Genomic DNA, 23,664 nt, shown 5'->3' with positions numbered 1-23,664 from the left:
TCTCCGCCTCCATCCTACTCCGACCTATCACCCTCACCTTGACCTCTTTCCACCTATCACATTTCCAACGCCCCTCCTCCAAGTCCCTCCTCCCAACCTTTTATCTTCTCCTGCTGAACACTCTCTGCTCATTCCTGAAGAAGGGCCTGTGCCCGAAACGTCGAATCTCCTGTTCCCTGGATGCTGCCTGACCTGCTGTGCTGTCCCAGCAATAAAGTTTCAACTTTGATCTCCAGCATCTGCAGACCTCACTTTCTCCTCTTACCATCAGCAATTCCCTTGTTTTGCTATTCCTTTTATTCCTCCCTCTCTTGGCACAATCCCCATGTACTGTACTCACTCCTTCCACCTTCCAACCCCCACCAACCCCTGCCATCAGCATAAATACTACCATTTATGTCAAAGGATCACTGGACTCAAAACACTAACTCAGTTTTTCGTTCTACAGATACTGTCAGACTTGCTGAGTTTCTCCAACACTTTCTGCTTTTGTTTCAGATCTCCAGCACCCACAGTTCTTTATTTTAGTATACACATGGTACTTACTTTTGACCTCCCCCACAAATTAGAAACATTTTCTTACACCTACTCAATCAATCCTCTTCATAAGTCGAAAAATCTCTAATACCCCTCATTGTCGACAAAGGAGCCCCAGCCTGCTCCATCAATATAACCACCGCTCAGTATAACCACCGCTCTCAATGCAATCAGTGTAAATCATTTTTTTTGTATCTTGACCAGTGCCTCTACATGCATTTTAATAGTATGAAGACCAGAAGTGTGCTTGGTACTTTTAAGTGTGATTTCAAATCAATGTAATACATAATTTTACTTTAACTTCTTCCTAATTATATCAACATAAGAATGAGCTTTCCAGTGGAGTTATAACCCTGTTCCACTATTTACAATCAGTTTTGTATCTGTTTTTCCAGTTTCCATTCCTCCTCAACCTCTGTTAGATTTTTATTTTCCATGGAATACAAGGACTCTTTATTCTTCCTATCAAAATGCACCAGCACAGACTGATTTGTATTCAGTTTAAACTTCCAATTACAAGCTCATTCTTCAAGTTTATTGTCTTCCCATACTTTGTCGCAGTCTTCCTCAGGGTTAGTGACACCCCTCAATTTGGTGTCATCCACAAATTTGATTCCTTGGCACGGATGGCTCTCATCTTGAGAAGCAAACCAAAAACGATAGCTTAGTACTTCTGCTTGTGTGTGCTCTCCATCTGTGCATAGCAAACTAGGAAACACACTTCCTGTGGCTCTAATATGTCAAATCTGCAATGAAAAGATGGATTGATGAAATAAATGACAGCCCATGCTGAGAACCGTTATTGTAAAAAATTAATCATCTCATGCCTTCAATTGTAAAACAAATGGCATTTCTCTTGCAGCCTTTAATTTGACAATCTATTTATACGGATATGAAAAAACACTGACAATCTTTTGACCTCCTGTGAATACTTGCATCATGCCACATCTGCTAAATCACCAATATTTAGACTCTGCCTTCTCTTGTTTTGAATTTAGATTCAGACTGTAGTCATGATAGATATACTGGAAGATATATTCTGCTTAGTCAGTGTTACTATAACCGAATGAAATGCAAAGCTATGCTATTAAGAGCGATTCTATCTCTTGCTATGGTTTGCTCGTCAATTTCTAATCAATTTCACACAGCCATCTCTGCACAAGGGACAGGTTGTCTTTGTAACAAATGCTCACAGTTATTTCATTGCTGAATTTGTAAAATCATTGTTAAGTTATCAACTTTTGCTTCAAACCTTGTTAAATCCACTGAAGCTGCATTAACCACATTGTTTCTTCTGCCAGAAAACATTCCGTGTTCTTCTTGATCGGTGAAATATGGTGTATGAAAAGTTATTCTGATGTGCAACATACTCTTGACTCTGAGCTGGGAGGATGTGTGATAAAGCCCCACCCCTGTGTTTTGAGAATAAAATCTGTACTGATGAGCCAGCAAAATATTCAGGGAGTGCTGCATGATCAAATGTGCTTTCTATCAGGTAAGATCTACCTTCTCAGGTCGACATGAAACACCCATTTCTCAGTGTAAAGGGAGTTCACCGTAGTGTCCTGGACAATAGTCATTCCCAGCCGAAAACATGAGAGGAAAAGATGACTGCGTTGCTGTTCCTAGGAGATCATTGTGAATGGCACCGCCACTTGAGGAGCAATGGCTACTGCCACTAGGCGCCCACCTGAGGCCTTGACCTGTCACTGGATCCCATGACAGAGGTGACTGACAGTGATGGGAGGGGTGGGCAAGGAGAGTCACAAAGGAGGTAGAGAGATAGATTCAAATGAGTGACCTAACTGTGGAAACTTGGCAGTATACCTGACACCATTTCTTTTTCATGCTCCCTGCATAGCCAGCTCCCCACCCACTGCTGTGTTAATACCAGTGGCTGCATGTATAAGGGCATTAAATGCACATTGTCTGCTTAAGAGTCTCTATGGACTGAGGAGTGGGAAGGCTGTCCATTGGCCTTCCAAACATAGGCATAATCCAGGTGGACACAGAAAGGCAGTAGAAGCACCAAATGCAAAGAAAGGAAGAGGAACTCCCTTTTTGGGAGATCCTTTTTAGTTGATGCTCAGCTGACAATGGTATGACATGTACTCTTGCAAGGTGAATGCACAAATGGCAGTCAGGGCCCAAATGAAACCTTGAGGCCCTGCTTTACATTTCTCATAGGCCTGACTCTGGGGGCCTCATGCAGCCTCTTATCTTCAGATGCCAGTGAAAATAGCTAAGGGCCAGCAACTGGGCAGGGTTGGGGGTGTGAGGGAGTTCCCAGCGCATGATTTTTGGGGAATTTACCACCTCATTTCCAACTATTGCAAAAGTTAACTTTTCAATCTATAGAGGTAAGAGCAACTAGCACAGAACAAAAAAGAATGGGTATTCATCACTGGGGCCACAAGACGTTTGAGATAGAATATGGTGGAAATATTACATTAATTCATTTGCAGGGACTTTGCTGCTGTTGCAATCAAGTCACCAAAAAAATAAGTTTTTGATTCTTCTGCTTCAGATGTGTCAACACCTCTGACTAATAGCTGTATTCCACCAATATTTATATGGATGGCACCGATTAAATTAGGCATGAATTGGGGAGATTGGAGTCCTAGTATAAATTGTAGAGAGCTTCTCTTTGTGTAAAACTACCTGATTGGGAAAATATGAGTCTGAATTGTATATTCTATTTTCTAGCACTAATATTATTTACACAAACAAAATTCACCAAAACGTCATCTCAGACAGCTTGCATTCTAGGTGCAACATTAGAATACAAGCTACATTGAGTGGAGGTGATGACCTAGTGGTCTTCTCATTGGACTGTTAATCTAGAGGCCCAGGTAATGCTGGATTTGAACCCTGTCCTGGCAGATGGTGGAATTTGAGTTCAATAAATATCTGAAATTAAGAGTCTAATGATAACCATGAATGCATTGTTATGAAAAACTCATCTGGTTCACTAATATTCTCCAGGCAAGGAAACTACCATCCTTTCGTGTTCTGGCCTACATGTGACTCCAGTCCCACAGCAATGTGGTTGACTCTTAACTGCCCACTGGGCAACTAGGAATGAGCAATAAATGCTGGCCTGGCAGTGAATTAAGAAAAGACCCATTTGAATCATTTTCCTAATTCAAGTGAGGCACTTTACTTCCCTCCTTTAGCTCTGAATGTGGAATTGTGAATTATACTCATTGACCGAGGTAGCTGTCTGTGAACTTCTGAAGTAAATCACTTTCATTTGTCCTTCAGGAGAGTAGAATGCGTTCAAAAACCAATCAACCAAGCTACTGGAGCTGATTCAGGCACAAGCATGTAGTCACCAGGAAGCAGATTATTCCTGTAATTACAACGACTTTGAAAAGATTATCGGAATCTCTAAATGAAATCTCAAAACAGTGATTGTTTGTTTTTCTTAATTAGCTTTTCAGCACAAAGCTGCTCTCTGATCCTCCTCCATTGCTGCAGTCACTTCTGAAATTATGCAAATTGAGAAAAAGATTAGCTGCCAAATTAAACAACAAACTCACCACTGAGACTTTAATGAGTCCTAATGAGGGTATAGCAATGTAGGTAATACTTTGGTATTGCTCAATAAATATATATCATGTGACATGTGTGTTTGGCAGTCTCATTATTCATATCTGTATTGGAGTGTATTTCTACAGAGTCAGAATGAGATTCTACTGTGATCCTGGGTCTGTGGGGAACTCTATTTTAAGCAAAAGCTCTAATGCCAGCTCCCGAAAGAGGAGGTATTTATAGAAGCCTCTTTGTTTTATAACCCTCTTCACTCACTTACAAAATGTGACTGAGTAATGAATGCAAGCATATCTGATTCTGGGAGAGCTAATGGCAAAAAATGAAATCAAGATAGAAACAAAAAGAAGGGAACTAAGATGGGGAATGGATATTATTTTAAACAGAGTATGACTAAATAATTCAAAAAAATCGCACTTAAAAGAACAGAAAATTATAGAGACAGAGCAAAAATGTTTGAGCAAGTTAAGGGACAAAGCAGAGCAAGATAAGAAATAGTCAAGAGAAATCATATTTTTTGATCCATTATCTATTCACAACTTCAGTTATTTTCTCTTCTGTTCTTTAGTCACCCACCATTCCCTGCAAGCTAAGTAAGATCATCTTCAATTGACTTAGGATGGTGCATTCTAGTCTAACTCTCTAAAACCATTTTCCTCATGTTCCTTTTGAAAAGACCTTCATGTCAGTGACCTCTTGACCGTTGAGCCAAAGGAAAATGTTTCTCTCTACCTGAGAGTGCCATTGCGTCATTTGCTGTGAGTTAAGGCTCCTGAAATATCAGGATGTCTTCTACTAGGCAGCATGGTGGCTCAGTGGTTAGCACTGCTCTCTCATTGTACTAGGGACCTGGGTTCAATTCCACTCACGAGTGACTGTCTGTGTGGAGTTTGTACATTCTCCCAATGTGAGAGTGGGTTTCCTCCCACAGTCCAAGGATGTGCAGGTTAGGTGAATTGGCCATGCTAAATTGCCCATAGTGTGCAAGGATGTGCAGGTGAGGTGGGTTAGCCATGGGAAATGAAGGGGGTCAGGGTAAAGGTGTGGGTCTGGATCGGATGCTCTTTGGAGGGTCAGTCTGGTCTTGATGGGCCAAATGACCTGCTTCCACATTGTAGGGAGTCTGTGATGCTTCTGCCACAGCCAAGATTAAAAATCTTGCTTCTGACTGTAATTATAATGTACTGCTCGCTTTTCACCCATACTTTATTGCTTTACGAATCCTAGGAACAAAATTCATTTTCTTCAGGATAAAATCTGTTCGTCTGTCACTTCCTAGGTTTTATTGCCACTTCTGCTGTTCTCGCTGCTTTCTACAGAACTTGTATTTTTTTTCAATAGAATGAAGTCTACAATATACTTAGAACTTTATTTAACCTTATCTTCAAACCAACCCAGTCAGAGATTCACTGTACACTTCTAGAGCAGGTGGGACTTGAATCCACGTTTGTTCAGAGGTAGGGACACTCCCACAGTGCCACAAGACCTTCTACAGCGCCTGTATTCTCTGCTGGTCTACCTCTACTCCCATACCTTGCTGACTTCAGCCTCCTTAGTTTTCAGTGGGTCACTGTGTTGACCCTTCATTTCTTCCCACCTTACTCTGAGTTCCACTCTGAGTGACTTTTGCTTTATCACTTTTTGCTTGTTTCTTGTGGCCATTCACTCTGATCCCCCTTCAGGACCCATCCGTGGGAGCTAATCCATTTCTCAAGCTCTGAAGGCCGCTCCAGTGTTCCCATCACTTCACCTCCCTACAGCTATCTTTCTGTAGCACCTCACCCTCACCTGCTCTGATCCTGAGGATTTAGCTTCCATCATCCGTGACTCTCTGGACTTTACTTTTAATTTATTCTTTCATGGACTGCTAGCATAGCTAGTAACACCAACATTTAGTGCCTAGTTCCCCTTGAGAAGGTGGTGACAAGCTGCCTTTTTGAGGTGCTGCTGTCCATTTGCTGTCAGTGTACCCACAGTGCTGTTGGGAGGATTTTCCAAGATTTTCACTTAGCAATATTGAAGAAACAGCAATGTATTTTCCAAGTCAGGATGCTGGGTGACCAGGTGGTGGTGCTTCCATGCATTTGGCTAGCCAACTGGTTTATGATGTAAAGTAAACAGTAGAGGTTCAATTCCCGCACCACTCAACCTCACCTCTTGTCTGAGATATGGTGGCCCCAGGTTAAATGCATTTTCCAGACATTTCCTTCTAATGAGAGAGCAGCTTCTGGAATTAGAGACTTGCTTTCACATTACATCTACACTTTTAAAAACAACATTAAACATGTTGGTCATTCTCTGTTGGGGCACCGTAGCAAAAAGCAAAACATCAATAGTCTTGATCCTTCTATGGTGGTCAAGCTCACAGCTTTGGAGGGTGGTGTTGAAATAATCTTGATTAGTTGCTACAGTTCACCTTGTAGATGGACTGCAGCAACCGTGTGTCAGTGGTGGACAGGGTGAATGGCGAAAGTGACGAATTGGATACCAATCAATTGGACTGCTTTGTCCTGAATGGTGTGATGTTTCTTGAATGCAGATGGAGCTGCACTCATCTAGGCAAGTGGAGATTATTCTATCACATTCCTGGCTTCTGCCTTGTAGATAGTGGACAGGCTTTGGAGAGACAGGAGGTGAGTTACTTGTTGCAGTATTCCTAGCCTCTGACCTACTATTGTGAACACTGTATTGATGTAGCTGGTCCAGTTTAGTTTCACTCCTCTGTTGGTAATATGGATTCATTTGGTACTCACTATTAATAATCCAGGCTCTTTGCTGCTGGAATTCAGATTCCAACTGTAGATTGACTCTATATCCCACTTCCGATTGGAGCACCTCCAGTAATTTGCCCACTAATACTTAACCCTTTCAAACAGCTACTGGACTCCCAGCTGGCCGCTAATATAGACATTGTTTCTTCTATTGCCTAAGCTGGTTCCTCTTTCATCTCCAAGCCAACATCGCCTAATGCACATTAACAAGTTCCACGACGCACTGGAAGGAATTAGCTTTACTTCACGAATCACTTATTTGTTTTCACATTTTGAAGCGGATTCAGAATTATATTTGAACATTGACTGAATTTAATTAACTTGAGCAAAAGAAAACCGAAGAAACAATTTCAGCTTACAACAGTGAAAATCTCACAGCATGTTATTAATATACGGCTATTCACATAAAGTCTGACCAGATATTTTCCCTCAGAGTCAGCAAATTACTATCATTTGCAGTGTTTAGCATGACTTTGAATTATGTTACTTCAAGGAGGTCACGTGTTGCTTATTGCAGGGCAAGTGTGACTATTATCAAAATGAAACACTTGTTTTTGAACACGAATTTGTATAATACTTGTGATTTGATTTTATATTTCCATCAGGGACACTGAACAATCAAGAAAACAGATCGGAACTCAAGACAGGATGCTCTCAATTTGCTGATAAATTCGTCAGCAAGAGTACAAACTAATTGATTTAATCCTTCATCCACGAGTAATCATTAGAAGTATTTTCTGTGATGCACTGGCATCATTTGGTAGACAAGTAGCTAATGCCATTTTTTAAATAAAATTGACTTGCATGTCTATTGCTTAACCCTGCACCAGATTGCTTCAGTTGATTACTGTCTCTGAGTTAGAAGGTATTTAATTAAGTACCAACTTTGGAAGTCGCATGCATAAAATATAGAATGAATTCTGCAAAAGTATTTCTGTTCTCTATTGCATCGACAGCATCTGTACTCATCACTTAGCTTATTGAACTCCATCTGCCATGGTTCAAATCCTTAACCTGTCAAAACAAAACACTGTAGATTCTGGGGTATCCAATATAAAAATATGAAACACTAAAAGGTCTTTACAGGTCAGGCAGTGTCCATGGCAACAGGTTTGGAGGTAGGGATACGACAGGCAAAGAGGAGGGAGTCATGGCCAGGACAGCTCTTGGCCCTGTGTCACTGGTGGGAAATTTTCCAAGAGACTGGCTGGGAGTAGCTCAGTTAACCACTCTACAAAGGCAGGCAGGCAGCAGATTACGATCACTAAATATCCCAACGACAGAGGCAAGTCTGCAGCCTCCATAACATCTCACCACCAGCAGAGCAAACCCTGGCTGCGAGCAGACGTTGCCAATTCGATGGAGGTGACACAAAGAATCTGCACACTATGCACCCCATCGATGAGGCCAAAGGTCAAGAAAGATCACACCCACGGTGCAAACTGTTATGGCAGAGGTATATAGTTTCTACTCTAAGTGGCCTTAACTGCTTCAGCCCTCCAGATCATGTAAATAATTGCACTAGCACAGTTTCAAATCCACTTCAGCTTGTGTTTACCTCTCCAATTGGGAAGCACTGTTGCTCAGATGGACCTTGGCGTGCATATCCATCAGTTACTTAAGGTAGCAGACCAGGTAAATAAAGTGGGCGAAAGTGAGTTCTGCAGATGCTGGAGATTAAAGTCAAGAATGTGGTGCTGGAAAAGCACAGCAGGTCAGGCAGCATCTGAGGAGCAGGAAGATCGACATTTTGGGCAAAAACCCTTCATTCCTGTTGAAGGGCTATGCCTGAAATGTCAATTTTCCCGCTCTTCGGATGCTGCCGACCTGCTGTGCTTTTCCAGCACCACACTCTTGAGGTAAATAAAATAGTCAAGAAGGCATGTGGGATAGTTACTTTTATTAGTCAAGGCATAGAGTTTAAGAGCAGGGAGGTTATTCTGAGACCACAGCCAGAATATTGTGAAATGGCGGAGTGGACTCGATGGGCCGAATGGCCTTACTTCCACTCCTATGTCTTATGGTCTTATGGTCTTAAGAGCAGGGAGGTTATTCTGAGACCACAGCCAGAATATTGTGAACAATTTTGGAACCTACATGATAAGAGAGATGTGATTGCACTGGAGAAGTTGCAGAAGAGATTTACCAGAATGCTGCTTGGGCTGGAGAATTTGAGTTATGAATAGAGATTGGACACAGTGGGTTTGTTTGACCTGGAGCAGAGGAATCTGAGATGGGCGTGATTGAGATGTATAAAATTATCAGGAGCATAAATAGGTAGGCAGGAAGAAATGTTTCCCATTGATGAAGGAATCCATGACCGGGGCATAGATTCCATGTAAGGGGCTGGAGGGGGATGTGAGGAAAACTGTTTTCACCCAGAGAGTGCTGGGAATCTGGAACTTACTGCCTATAAGGGCAGTAGAGGAAGAAACCCTCAAAACATTTATGAAGTATTTAGATATACCAAGGTATACAAAACTATGGGCCAAGTGCTGGAAAATGGGATTGGAAGAGTTAGATGCTTGTTTCTGACCAGTACAGACTGGACTGGCCAAAGGGCCTTCTTTCTGTGCTGTAAGCCACTATGACTCTATAAGAAAGCTCTGGGTCAAGCCCAAAATCCATCTTATAGCAATTTTGTTATTTATTTCCATATTAGCAGACATAAGCAAACACTTGTAGGCAAATTAGTATCTGCTTTGCAATCGTACAGAACTTCCTTGATTACAAGATTTCCAGTTGTCTATCACCAGAGACTTTAACAGAGTCAAAACTTCTCAGTCCAGAGATAAAAAGCCACAGATGTGTAAAATCAGTTTTGAAATGTACACAAACTTTTCCTCATTTGTTTGCGGGATGTGGGGTCTCTCTGGCCAGGCCAGCACTCCTTGCCCATCCCTAATTATCCTTGAGAAAGTGATAGTGAACTGCCTTCTTGAACCCCTGCAGCCCTTGAGGCATAAGTTACACCCACAGTATTATTTGGAGTGGAGTCTGGTCAAGACAAACACAAGGAATGCTGGACAAATTCAGCAGGTCTGGCAGCGTCTGTGAGTAATAGAGTTAATATCTTGAGCCTGGTTTGACACTTATTCAGAACAAATGTCAAGATCTGGTTTTGTGCATTGTTTGTAGTTACAGAAAATGCTTTCTCCTGAGCTGAAAAGTCAGGTTTACTTATATTGAGTTCAATATTATTCGATGAATAATATTGAACTCAATTCCTCAAAATCTTTGCATCTATATTTGAAGAAAACAACTTCTTAAAAACCAATGTTTTTCCACAAAAGAGTTTTTCTTTAGACTGTTGCTTTATCCTTGAGTCTAAACCTGTGTTTTGGCATATCCATTGGAATTATACTGTGTAGAAACTCTGAAAGATCTAGTCTGTTATCATATTTTGTCACTAGAATCAAAGCTGATTGTACTTTTCTGAATCCTTTTCACTCAATCTAGTGATTGTTTTTATTTTTAATCCAAATATCTTTTGAATAGTAAGTTCTTTAAAAATAATATATCCTGTCATTTTGTCAACACTTAACAACTGAAGAGGTCATACCAGACTCAAAACATTAACTCACGCTTCTTTCTCTACACGTGCTGCCAGACCTATTGAGTTTCTGTGCTTTTTTTGTGAGGGTTTCATAAGTGTTTGTTTGCTTTCCATTTCTCATCAAAGGTTTTTTTAAAGTAAAAAAAAGCACTTGGATGAACACTTGAAGTGTCATAACACTCAAGGCTATGGGCCTAGTATAGAAAAGTATGGATTGGGGTATGATTTTTTGTGGTACAAACTCAATGGGCTTTTTCTATACTCTATGTTTCTGTGATTCTAATAAGATGTAAGACGTTATCACTTCTTTCTTCTCTTTGTTTTTATTTACTTCCCTTTTATTTTTACTTTTATTGTGGCTTCTGTTTCACTTTAGTTTTCACTGTTGCTGATCCTTCAATGGGTATCAGTCTAGTTGGTCTGTTCCTTTAAAGTATGCAGGTATGTAGTCACAGGTTTCTGCTACTAGATGGTATTTGCACTAAATAAGGGATGATGACATCACATGGGCTTCCCTTTGCATTGGGCACCAGATTGAATGCCGAAACCAACTGACCTCTATGCAAAGGTAAGCGTGTTTAGTTTACAAAACTGCTTTTTAGTGTTTTCAAAGTTGCATTTTCTTCAAGTGAGGCTTGTTCCTATGCAGTAATAACATTCTGACTGCTATTTCTTAGCAGCATGCTCAAACAGAAAAGCAGGTTGATGGCTTGCCCTATTTTTTAAGGGAGACATGCTACCAGCTTGACAGGACTTTTATTTTAGACAGAAAGAAGGTTGCTGTGCCTTCCAGCTGTTCAATTTACAGATGTCTGACGCTCACAAAATTGATGCTGTTACATTACAAATGCTATAAAGTCCAAGGCTGTTGTCTAGCTGATGAACAATGTTGTTTCTAAGTCTCTGCCACTTTTATGAACTCTTTTATAAACGGTTTTCTATGAACTGCCATCCTGCCTTGGATTTCACAGCAGGATCTTTGTATGGCATGCAGCAGTACCTTTAAAAACAAAATACTGTGGTTTCTGGAAATATGAAACAAACGCACAGATGCTGAAGAAACGCAACAAGTTTGACAGCATCTGTGGAGAGAGAGACAGAGTTAAAGTCTCAATCCTAATTTGACTCTTCTCCAGAACAGTTCCGAAGAAGGGTCATATTGGTCACGAAGCACTAACTCTATTTCTTTCTCCACAAATGCTGCCAGGCCTGCTGAGTTTCTCTAGCATTCTCTGTGTTGTTGCAGCAATGCTTATGTTGCCCATCATAACATTAGAACTAAATGTGGGTGACATGGTATTAAAATATTAAAATATCTAAAAGATATTTATCACAGTTCCTTAAGTGCATGGACTACTATTTCATTGCAAACAATAGTACACTTTCACCAAAGTGTCACGCTTCAACTAGCCCCAGTTCAGACGGAGTCTGAGACCTACCCTCAAGCCACATGCTGTGATCCGGTGATGATATATTGAGCATGGCTCTTAAAAGAAGCTTCATGCCCTTACACTCCCACCTTAATGAACTTCAGGATTGTCAAGATGTTCAACTACTTTTCCGGCCCACCATCTCTGGGCTTACTTCTTTGGGCAGAACTCCCCCGCCTTGTTCCACTGATCCCTTCACCTGCCTCCAGTATTCACCCTCCACTTGGACCCCTTCCCCTGGCCTCTTACCTGCCCTTGATCTCTTCACTGAAAACTGCCAACGTGACATCAACATGTCAGTGCTGCTGACATTGCTTGCTTCTTCCATGACCGTGGTTTCCCACCCACTGTGGTGACAGGGCCCTCAACCATATCTGACCTATCAGCCTTACCCCTTCCCATCACTCACAACAGCGTGATCGGGTTCCCCTTGTCTTCACTTTTCATCCGCACCAGCCTCTGCATTCAAAGGATCATTCTCTGCCATTTCAGACAACTCCAGCAGAATGCCACCACCAAACACATCTTCCCCTTACTCCTCCTGTCTGCATTTCACAGGAAATATTCCATCCAGGACACCCTAGTCCATTCCACATCCCCCTCTCCATGGCACCTTCCTATTTAACTGCAGAAGGTGCAACACCTGCCCCTTCTGACCCTCCCTGCTCTCTATCCAAGGGCCTAAACAGTCTTTCCATGTGAAGCAACATTTCACCTGTACCTACTTCATTTCTTTGTGTATTGTGTATGCTACACACGAGGTGGCCTACTCAACATTAGAGAAACCAAACGCAGAACCCCTCCGGTCTGTGTATAAGCAGGATCATAGTGCAAACAGGAGGAACAACATCTCATCTTCAGACTAGGCACTTTACAACCTTCTGGACTTAATATTGAGTTCAACACCTTTTAAAATGTGAACAATTTCGTCTTTTCTTCTAGCTTGTTGTCATGTTCTCCCCTCCCCGCTCCCAGTTACTGTCCTTCCAAGTCTGGCAGAAGACACACCATTGTTCTGCCATTCTCACATTCCGAGAGAATGTAAATTGCTAACATGTTTCTCCACTAGCACCCTACACTGACTATCTCCCACCATCACCCCCTCAAATTAAAGCATGAATGCTGTCACTCCACACTTCACTTCAGCTGAGATGAAGAATCATCTAAACTCGAAACATTAGCTTGCTCTCTCTCCATGGATGCTGCCCGACCCGCTGTGATCTCCAGCATTTGTTGTTTTCAGTACAGATTCCAACATCTGCAGTAATTTGTTCCTACTCTTAAAAGAATACTGCATACTAACTGAGACATAACAGAGCAGAACCTGCACATCTCTTCACTGTACAGCATAGAACAGCTGATAGGATCCCAAACCCATATCCTTCTATTTTGTCCAAGGGAGCTCTTGGCTACCTCCTACTCAGGCAAAGCTGAGACTCTTGGCAATTTACCACCACTGTGAGCTGTTCTTCCACAAGTGTCTAAAACTTTCCGATTGTTAAATGGCTGGAATGAAAAACAAGGAGAAAGTGAGGACTACAGATGCTGGAGGTCAGAGTCAAAGAGTGTGGTGCTGGAAAAGCACAGCAGGTCAGGCAGCATCCGAGGAGCAGGAGAATCAATGTTTCGGACATTAGCCCTTCATCAGGAATGAAGCTTGTGGGTTGGGGCTGAGAGATAAATGGGAGGGGGCTGTGGTTGGGCGGAGGTAGCTGGGAAAGCAACAAGTGGATGAAAGTGAGGGAGAAGGTGATAGGTCAGAGGGGGCAGTGATGGGCAGGTCAGGAAGGCAGTGCCGAGTTGGAGGATTGGGACTGGGATAATGTGGGGGGAGGGGAAATGAGGAAGCCATTGAAATCCACATTTATCCCGTGTGGTTGCAGGTTCCCAAGGTGGAATATGAGGCATTCCTCCTCCAGGCGTCAGGCGGTAACGGTTTGGCGGTGGAGACGACCCAGGACCTGCGTGACATTCAAGTAATGCAATAAAGTGGAATGAAAAGTTTGAGTTTCAAAGCGGTGTTACCTATCAATCCAGGCTGCATTTGAAACTTTGCATAATGGATCATCCTTTAATTAATGCTGAGGCCCACCATATCCTCATTATAAGCACAAAATAGCATTCAGCTAGATCAACATGCTAATAGATTTAAAGCTGAAGGATTAGATAAAGGTTGCATACATAGACATTATGATATTTAAAGTGCAATACTTTCATAATAGAATCCAACCAAAAGGGATTTAACATTCCTGTACAGCTTACACAGCTTGATAAGCAAAAAGGCTTTTGGATAAAACTGTGTTTCACAGTCCTTTAAGTTACAATGTGGCATGGAGATAAATATAAATTTCCACTGTAGACACAGAATTCAAATCTTGAGCCCGTGCCATAAAGATAAGCCTGCTGCACTATGATTTATTGCATGAGATTTTTTTTTCTTTCTACATCCAGTCCACAGGAACAGATCTCTCATCTTGTAAAGTGGTGCACATTAACATTCAGGTATAATCATCTTCTCAAAAAGTTAAAGGCTGCTCATTCACCACATCTACAAACACTTACTCTCTCCACCACTGTTCACAAACATTTACTCTCTCCACCACTGTTACTATCTACAAAAATTCACCAAGACACCTTCAACAGCACATTCTAAACCCACAAACACTACCATCTTGAAGGCCAGGGTCAGCAGATGTAGGGAGCACCACCACCTGCAGGTCCCCCCCCAAACCAGGCATCACCCTGACTTTGGAAGTATATCACTGTTCCTTCATTGTCACTGGGTCAAAATTTTCTCTAAAAGCATTGTGGAAGTCCTTCCACAACATGAGCTGCAACAGTTTGAGAAAGCACAAACAAACATCGATATTGCTGGAGAAACTCAGCAGGACAGTAGCATCTGTAGAAAGAATGCAGAGTTAATATTTTGTGTCAATTGACACCTTTTTCAGAACAACCAGTAAAGGCCACATTGCAAAAGTGAATAATGAAAAGGAATAAGTCCCAGTTAATTTGCACATATCAACATTTTGGATTTCTACTTATTGTTAAGTTTGACAACAATTAAACCAGAACGTTTCCTGATTGACTTGAGTTGAAGGTTGAAACTCCCATTCAGTGTCAATGGGTCAAATAATTTGATTAATGACAAGGCAAAGATAACGGAGATGAAATGAGAAAATGCTGCAAATACTCAACAGGTCTGACAGCTTTAAATAAGAGAGAAACAGAGTGAATATTTTTGGCTCAACTCAACAGCTTTCACCAGAACTGAAAAGAGATGGAAATGTTGTAAATTTAAGGCAGATGAAAGGAGATGGAATGGGAAGATGAACAAAAGGAAAGATCTGGAATAAGTTAGCAGGCAGGAAAGATTAAATGACAAAAGGTTCAATAGTGCGGACGAAAGTAAATGGTAAAATAATAAGTAAACAAAGAAAGGATGTATTTAGATGAGGTGTGAATGGCGGGGTACACGTGATTTCAGAACTTCTGGTTGATTCTTAACTACCCTCTGAAATGATGCTAGCAAGCGACTCTGTTCAAGGGGCAGTTAGGGCATGGTAATAAATGCTAGCCCAGCCAGCAACACACACATCCACGAATAAGTGAAAGAAAACTGTTTTTCCCTCTGGGATATTACCAATGTGAGTGTTATAAATGGAATGTTTTGTCCAATCTGACCAAGATGGCAAGTGACCCGATCAGAGTTTTCTCAATCTAATTAAAGTAGACAGGACCCTGTTATTATTTCCATATATGATTGTGAGCTGAACCTTACGTTTGCAGATGACACCAAAATTGGACATGTACTGGACAGTGAAGAAGGTTACCTCAGATTACAATGGGATCTTGATTAGATGGGCCAATGGGCTGAGAAGTGGCAGATGGAGTTTAATTTAGATAAATGTGAGGTGCTGCATTTTGGGAAAGCAAATATTAGCAGGACTTATACACGTAATTGTAAGGTTCAAGGGAGTGTTGCTGAACAAAGAGACCTTGGAGTGCAGGTTCATAGCGCCTTGAAAGTGGAGTTGCAGGTAGTTAGAATAGTAAAGAAGGCATATGATATGCCTTCCTGTAATGGTCAGTGTATTGAGTACAGAAGTTAGGAGTTCATGTTGCAGCTGTACGGGATATAGTTTAGGCCATTGTTGGAATATTGCGTGCAATTCTGGTCTCCTTCCTATCAGAAAGATGTTGTGAAACGTGAAAGGGTTCAGAAAAGATTTACAAGGATGCTGTCAGGGTTGGAGGATTTAAGCTGTAAAAAGAGGTTGAATAGGTTGGGGCTGTTTTCTCTGGAGCTGAGGGGTGACCTTATAGAGGTAAAATCATGAGGAAAATGAATAGGATAAATAGACAAAGTCTCTTCACTGGGGTGTGGGAGTCCAGAGGGCATAAGTTTAAGGTGAGAGGGGAAAGATATAAAAGAGACCTAAGGGGCAACATTTTCGTGCAGTGGATGGTACGTGTATGGAATGAGCTGCCAGATGAAGTGGTGGAAGCTAGTACATTGAAAATGCATCTGGATGAGTATATGAATAGGAAGGGTTTGGAGGGATATGGGCCGGGTGCTGGCTGGTGTGATTAGTTTGGGTTGAGATATCTGGACATCTATGACTCTAGTGGGAAATGGAAGATTGCATTGGGTTTAAAAGTTTGCTGAAATTGATTCAGTTTCATCTGAAGATCATTTATATTATAAATATGTCACGCTAGTTTTAAGGAAATTGATGATGTAATGGTAATGTCATTGACCTAGTAATGTAGAACCCCATACTAATATTCTGTGATCATGGGTTCAAATCCCAGCGCAGCAGATGATGAAATTTGAATTCAACACAAATCGGGAAAACAAACCAAGCAACTTGCTGTTGATTACTGTAAAGGCGCATCTGGTTCACTAATGTTCTTTAGGGAAGAAACTCTGTCTTCTTTCTCTGGTCTGGCCTGTATGTGAATCCAGATCCACAGCAATGAGATTTACTCTGAACTACTCTCAAAGCAATAAATGGTGACATCTACATCCCGTGAAACAAATAAATAAAAACACCATTCCAGAAGGCGCTGTACTAAGCATCTATGTCATCTTATTTATTGTTAAGGTACAGGAAGGACTGCTATAACATTTAAACTGGCATCAGGAATAACACAGCAATATTACAAGAGGAATCAGTCATTTAGCCACAGAACAGACCTCTACACAATGAGATAATGAGGTAAAAACAATGACTGCAGATGCTGGAAACCAGATTCTGGATTAGTGGTGCTGTTGCTGTGCTCTTCCAGCACCACTAATCCACAATGAGATAATGGCTGATTATGGAATCCTGTACCACTGCATTTGTCCCTTATCCCTTGTAACACTTTTCTTTCTAAAAAATCAATTTCAGTTTTAAAGTTAACATTATATCTAACATCTATTGCCATTTGCAGGAAGGTTTCAAATGCCTACTAATCTTTTTGGATATAATTACACCCTTAAACACTTGTTTCTAGCTTTTTGACTTGGCTCCCTAATCCTAGACTCCTCAGTCATCAGAAAGAGTTCTTCCCCATTCCTATCAATATCTTGAAAACTTTGATCAAATCTCTTAAACCTCAGAGAATATGACCCAAGTCAAGTAATCTTTCTGTGCAGTTTTCACCTATAAATACACCTCTTCTTACTCTCATGGATCTCACTTTGAGTGAGATCATTGAAATGGAGAAAAAGTGCCAAAAGGTACAGAGTAGAGGAATTTGGAAGTCTGCATCCATGAATCAGAAATGAAGATAGCATCTAATAATAGGGTAATAGGGTGACAAAGAGAATGTTGGCCTTTATTTTAAAGGCATTGGAAGATAAATGTAGGGAGGTTTGGGTAAAACTATACTAGGCACCAGTCAGACCACAGCCGTAATACTGTGAACAGTTTTGACCTGGTATCTAAGGGAAGATATCCTGACACAAGAGGCAGACCCAGAAAAGGTTACCAGGCTCATGCCAGGTATGGAAAGACTGTCTTATGAGGAGAGGTTGAGTAGATTGAGCCTCTATGTACTGGAATTCTGAAGGATGAGACACAATCGTATTGAAACATACAAGATTCTAAGGGGTCTTGACAAGGGAGATGTGGGAAGATTGTTTTCACTTGTGAGGAGAGTCCAGTACCTGATGACGTAATCTCAGAATAAACGGCACAAAAGTCATACATTTAATTCATAGATGAGGAGGAGTTTGTTTTCTCAGACAGTAGTGAGTCTGTGGAATTCTTTTCACTGGTGGTTGTTGAGGCTGGGTCATTAAGGTTGAGTTAGACTGATTTTTGGCCAGTTAGGAAATCAGGGGCTGTTGGGAAAAGGAATGAAAGTTGAGTTAAGGATTATCAGTTCAGCCATGACCTCTAAATGACAGAGCAGACTTGAAAGGCTAAATGGCCTACTCCTGTTCATACACTTTATGCTGTTGTGATTTTTTTAGAAAGTGAGGACTGCAGATGCTGGAGATCAGAGCCAACAGCGTGGTGCTGGAAAAGCACAGCAGGTCAGGCAGCATCCAAGGAGCAGGAGAATCAACATTTTGGGCATAAGCTCTTCCTCAGGAAGGGTCTTTGCCCAAAACGTCAATTCTCCTGCTCCTCGAATGCTGCCTGATCTGCTGTGCTTTTCCAGCGCCCTACTCTCACCTGTTGTGATTTTATTCATTGCAGTGTGTGTAGATGCTTATCCATATAAACCATGGAGACTAAAGGACGTAAATGGCAACAGAAACAAATTGGCATAGAGTGTTGTTTTGCGGCAAGGCTGATTATCAAAGGCAACATTTCCCAGAAAATAAAACTCCTGTGAAATTTCTTCCTGCCCTCACAAAGATAATGAGACAGTACTTCAGGATATGAATCTGATATTACAGTTCACATTATTAAAGTTGAACAGCTGCATTCAACAGATAACATGGCCCCAGCGCAAACAGAAATTGTTGTATTTGATCAGCGACCTCTCTACAATAACTATTTTCTTAATCAGATTTGCATCAACACTTTTCTTGAAGAAGGCAGTCAAAAAAATGCCAGCTGCTCTGTTTGCAGTTTACTTATTTAGTTTACTAATTTGCATCTTTAATAACCCAAGTGGAAAAAGCCTTTCTGTCTCTAATCTCACTTCATCGGATGTAAAGTTAGACTTTTTCACTGCAGTTCTGCAATCAACAATCTCAGTAAAATTATGAGCCCCGACTGAAAGTTGTCAGCACTGATTCAAGTATTTGAGTGCTGGTTATCTGGAAAGTGAGGGATCATGGAATAAGATTTCAGAATCTCTCTGCATCTAATCTTCTTGGCATCAGGGAGGCTGAACGAGCCATCCGTTAGAAGAATTTACATAAGGAGTGCGATTAAATGCACGTCTAGAAGTGGCAGGGGAATGGCATTTGGTCAAACAGGAGCGTGTAGGTTTCAGCACCCAATGCCATTCAGAATTGTTACAGTGCAGAAGGCGGCCATTTGGGCCATCATACCTGTATCAGCCCCCTGAACAGTTTAACTGAGTGCCACTCTTGTCTGATCGGGTGGTGCAGTGGCAATGTCCCTAAACCTGAAGGTCTGGGTTCAAGTCCTTGCCTTCCCAGGTGAAACATGTTCAGTTGGGTTTCTGTCAGACAGTGTGGTGCTAGTAAAGCACAGCTGGTCAGGCAGCATCCGAGAAGCAGGATTCCTCATGCTGCCTGACCAGCTGTGCTTTTCCAGCACCACACTCTTCGGCTCTGATCTCCAGCATTTGCAGTCCTCACTTTCTCCCAGTTGAGTTTCTGGTCAATTTTCCTGCACCCCCATACACCTCATCTACTGTATCCATTACTCTCGATGTGGTCTCCGCTATATTGGGGAAACAGGACGCCAACTTGTGGAACGTTTCAGAGAACATCTCTGGGACACACGCACTCAACAACCCCACCGTCCTATGGCCGAATACTTCAACTCCCTCGCCCCGTCCACCAAGGACGTGCAAGTCCTGGACCTCCTCCACTGCCAAATTCTAGTCAGCTGATGCCTGGAGGAAGAGCGCCTCATTTTCTGCCTTGGGACCCTCCAACCACATAGAATCAATGTTGATTTCACTAGTTTCCTCATCTCTCCTCCCCCCACCTTATCCCAGATCCAATCATTCAATTCCACCCCACCCTCTTGAACTGGCCTACCTGTCCATCTTCCTTTTCACTGATCCACTCCACCCTCCACTCCAACCTATCACCATCACCCCCTACCTTCATCTACCTATCGCATTCCAGCTACCTTCTCCCCAGCCCTACCCCCCTCCCATTTATCTCTCAGCCCCCTTGGGTCCCCCCACATTCCTGATGAAGAGCTTATGCTCGAAATGTTGACTTTCCTGCTCCTCGGATGCTGCCTGATCAGCTGTGCTTTTCCAGCACCACACTTTAAGACTCTCAATGGTAACCACAGGATACTGGCTGCTCAAGTGATAGTGTTAAAAATATCTTTTACTCTTCATCATGAAAACAAGAAACCAGGTGTAATGGGTGGCCATCCCTGTGGTGTAAGGGGTGCTGCACCAGTAGTAAGGGCTGCCCCACAGAAAGACACCTCCACCATCCCTACCCTAGTTGTCGGGACCTACCTGACTGGTTCTAGTGATGCTGTCCCCTTTAACTGGGTTTATGGTTTTATTTCATGATGTAGCTAAAGTGTTTAGGAGTTGTAGTTTCAGGGATGAGGCCCAAATGGAGAGGTTGCCTAACCTGGGGACAACTGAGATCTGTAAAACTTCCAAATTGACATTGAAGGAAATGACATATTGAATTCAATTCTGGTCATCCTTTTATGGGAAAGATGTGGTGAAGCTTGAAAGGATGCAGAGAAGATTAACAAGGATATTGCCAGGACTGGAGGGTTTGAGTTACATGGAGAGGCTAAATAGATTGGGCTATTTTATACTGAGCATCAGAGGCTGACGGGTGACCTTATAGAGGTTTACTGCATCATGGGGGCCATGAATAGTGTAAATAAACAATGTCTTTTACCCAGGATAGGAGATTCCAAAACTCGAGTTGAGAAAGGAAAGATTCAAAAGGGACCTAGGCGGCAACTTTTCCATGCAGAGGGTGGTGCATGTATGGAACAAAGTGGTGGAGGCCAGTACAATTACAACACATAGAAGGCATCTAGAAGGGTATATGAATAGGAAGAGTTCAGAGGGATAAAATGCAGGTAAATGGGACTAAGTCAGATTGGGATGTCTGATCAGTTTCTGTGCTGTACGACTCCATGACTTTGTAACTCTATGAAAGTGTTCAGAATCTGATTCACACCTGCAATACAGTGAAAATCTCAAACTTTTTTTGTGTAGTCATAAGACTGCTGTGTTCAGCTCAGCTCAAGGGTTAAGTGACATTCACACCACACAAGGGCCAGGTGATAACCATTTCTAACAAGGGAGAATCTAACCATTGCCTTTGACATTCAACATAGCACTATCACTTGGGATCCCATTGACAACATCCTTGGGATTACTGCTGACCAGAAACTGGACTTGCCATATAAATGTAATGATTACAAGAACATGTCAGAGACAAGGAATCCTGTCATGAGACAAGGAATACTGTCACTTCCTCACTCACCAAAGCCTGTGCACCATCTACAAGGCACAAACCAAGAGTGTGATGGATTACTCCCCATTGCTTGGATGAGTGCAGCCCTAACAACACTCAAGATGCTCAATATCATCCAAGACAAATCAGCCTGTTTGATTGACTCGCATCTACAAGCATTCAGTCACTTCACCACCAATGGTCAGTAGCAACAGTGTTCACCATCTACAAGATGCGCCGCAAACATTCACCATGATTCCTTAATCAGCAACTTCCAAAAAATAACCATGAGACTACATCTAGAAGAACTGAGGTAGCAGGTACATGAAAATATTACCACCTGGAAGTTCTCTTCATCTCCATTCACCATCCAGACTTAGAAATATGTTGCTGTTCCTTCAGTGTCACTGGATCAAATCCCTAGAATTCCCTCTGTAATGACATTGTTGGTTCATCTATACCAAATAGTCTATAAAAGTGCAATAAGGCAGCTCAGCAAGGGCAATTAGGGATGGGAAATGATGCCTGGTCAAGCCAGAAATACACACACACACTTATCTTTGAATGAATAAAAAATCCTATAAAAATATATAACAACATAATAGTTATTCAGAGAGTAATAGTGGCATGGAACACACTGCCTGCAACAGTACTAGACTTGCCAACTTTAAAGGCATTTAAATGATCATTAGATAGGCATTTGGATGAGAATGGAATAGTGTTGGTTAGATGGGCTTCAGATTGGTTTCACAGGTCGGTGCAACATCGAGGGCAGAAGGGTCTGTAATACGCTGTAATGTTCTATGTTCTATATTACAACAGCAGTAGCTCATTCCCAATTTCTCATTTTTGTATCTAGCAGTAAGAGTTAAAATTGCTGTTGGAACAATTCCAGTTCCATATGAAGATCAATCTAGCACGTACAGAAAGAGTTAAAAATTCTGCACTCAGATAATTGTCGACACTGAACCTTCATCTGCACAAACCCTTCGAAGGGAACATTTCCAACCTTTGTATATCACCAATCGACAGCCAAGACCCAAGGAACTTAATTGCCACAGCTGCAGCTGTGGTAACACTTTCCACTGGAAAACCATACAGCCAAGATCGTGAATTTAAAATGAGAGACTGCTGAATATTCATACATATTGATGATCTCGAGCATGCTAAAAACAAATTAGTGTGCAATTTTTAAAAATGCAAGCTTTATTGCCTTTGTGGTAACACGATTTAGAAGGTACATAAAGAACTATTTAATGACTTGTTAATTTGTATTTACTTTCCACAAGCCTTCCTGGATGTCAAATTCATTTCCAGCCAACATTTGTTCACATTCCATTCTCACTGGGGGGATTAGATGTTTATAAGAATACATTCATGGCAAGGGATCTAGCGGGCAAATGAGGGGAATTTTTTTTTATTTTGTGAAGTGAGTTGTTATGATTTGGCATACTCAGCTTGGAAGTAAATGCAACAGTAACTTTATAAGCAGTGCCATAATTCTTGAGTAAGAAACATTTTGCAAGGCCATTTTATTCACACACAGGATGTGGACAACATTGCTGGGTCTAGTTCATCCCTAGTTGACCTTTTGATTAGATTAGATTCCCTACAGTATGGAAACAGGCCATTTGATCAACAAGTCTACACCTACACTCCGAAGAGTGATCCACTCAGACCCATTTCTCTACCCTATATTTACCCCAGACTAATGCACCTAACACTATGGACAATTTAGCATAGCCAATTCACCTGACCTGCACATCTTTGGATTGTGAGAGGAAACCAGAGCACCTGGAAGAAACTAATACAGACATGGGGAAAATGTACAAACTCCACACAGACAGAAGTCATGAAACTGGCCATGTTGATCACCAGGTCATAAGACAGGTAGATGTTAGAGCAGAAGTCGTCAATTCAGCCCATTTAGTCTGGCCCATTATTCAATGAGACCTTATCTGATCTGATCATTCTCAACCCCACTTTCATGCCTTTCCCCCCAACACTTGATTCCCTTGCTGGTTAGAATTCCATCTCTGAATATACTTTAGGTAACCCAGCCTCAGACATCAAACCCAGGTCCCTGGCACTTTGAGGCAGCAGTGCTAACCACTGAGACACCGTGCCGCCCCTTGAGAGGGTACAGTCAAAACGGTTGGTGCTGGAAAAGCACAGCTGGTCATGCAGCATCCAAGCAGCAGGAAAGTCAATGTTTTGAGCATAAAC

The sequence above is a fragment of the Chiloscyllium plagiosum genome, chromosome 6 (assembly GCF_004010195.1).
Source record: "Chiloscyllium plagiosum isolate BGI_BamShark_2017 chromosome 6, ASM401019v2, whole genome shotgun sequence".
In the NCBI taxonomy this organism is placed as follows: Eukaryota; Metazoa; Chordata; class Chondrichthyes; order Orectolobiformes; family Hemiscylliidae; genus Chiloscyllium; species Chiloscyllium plagiosum.
The sequence above is the reverse complement of the archived record's forward strand: the minus strand, read 5'-3'. Positions refer to the sequence as shown.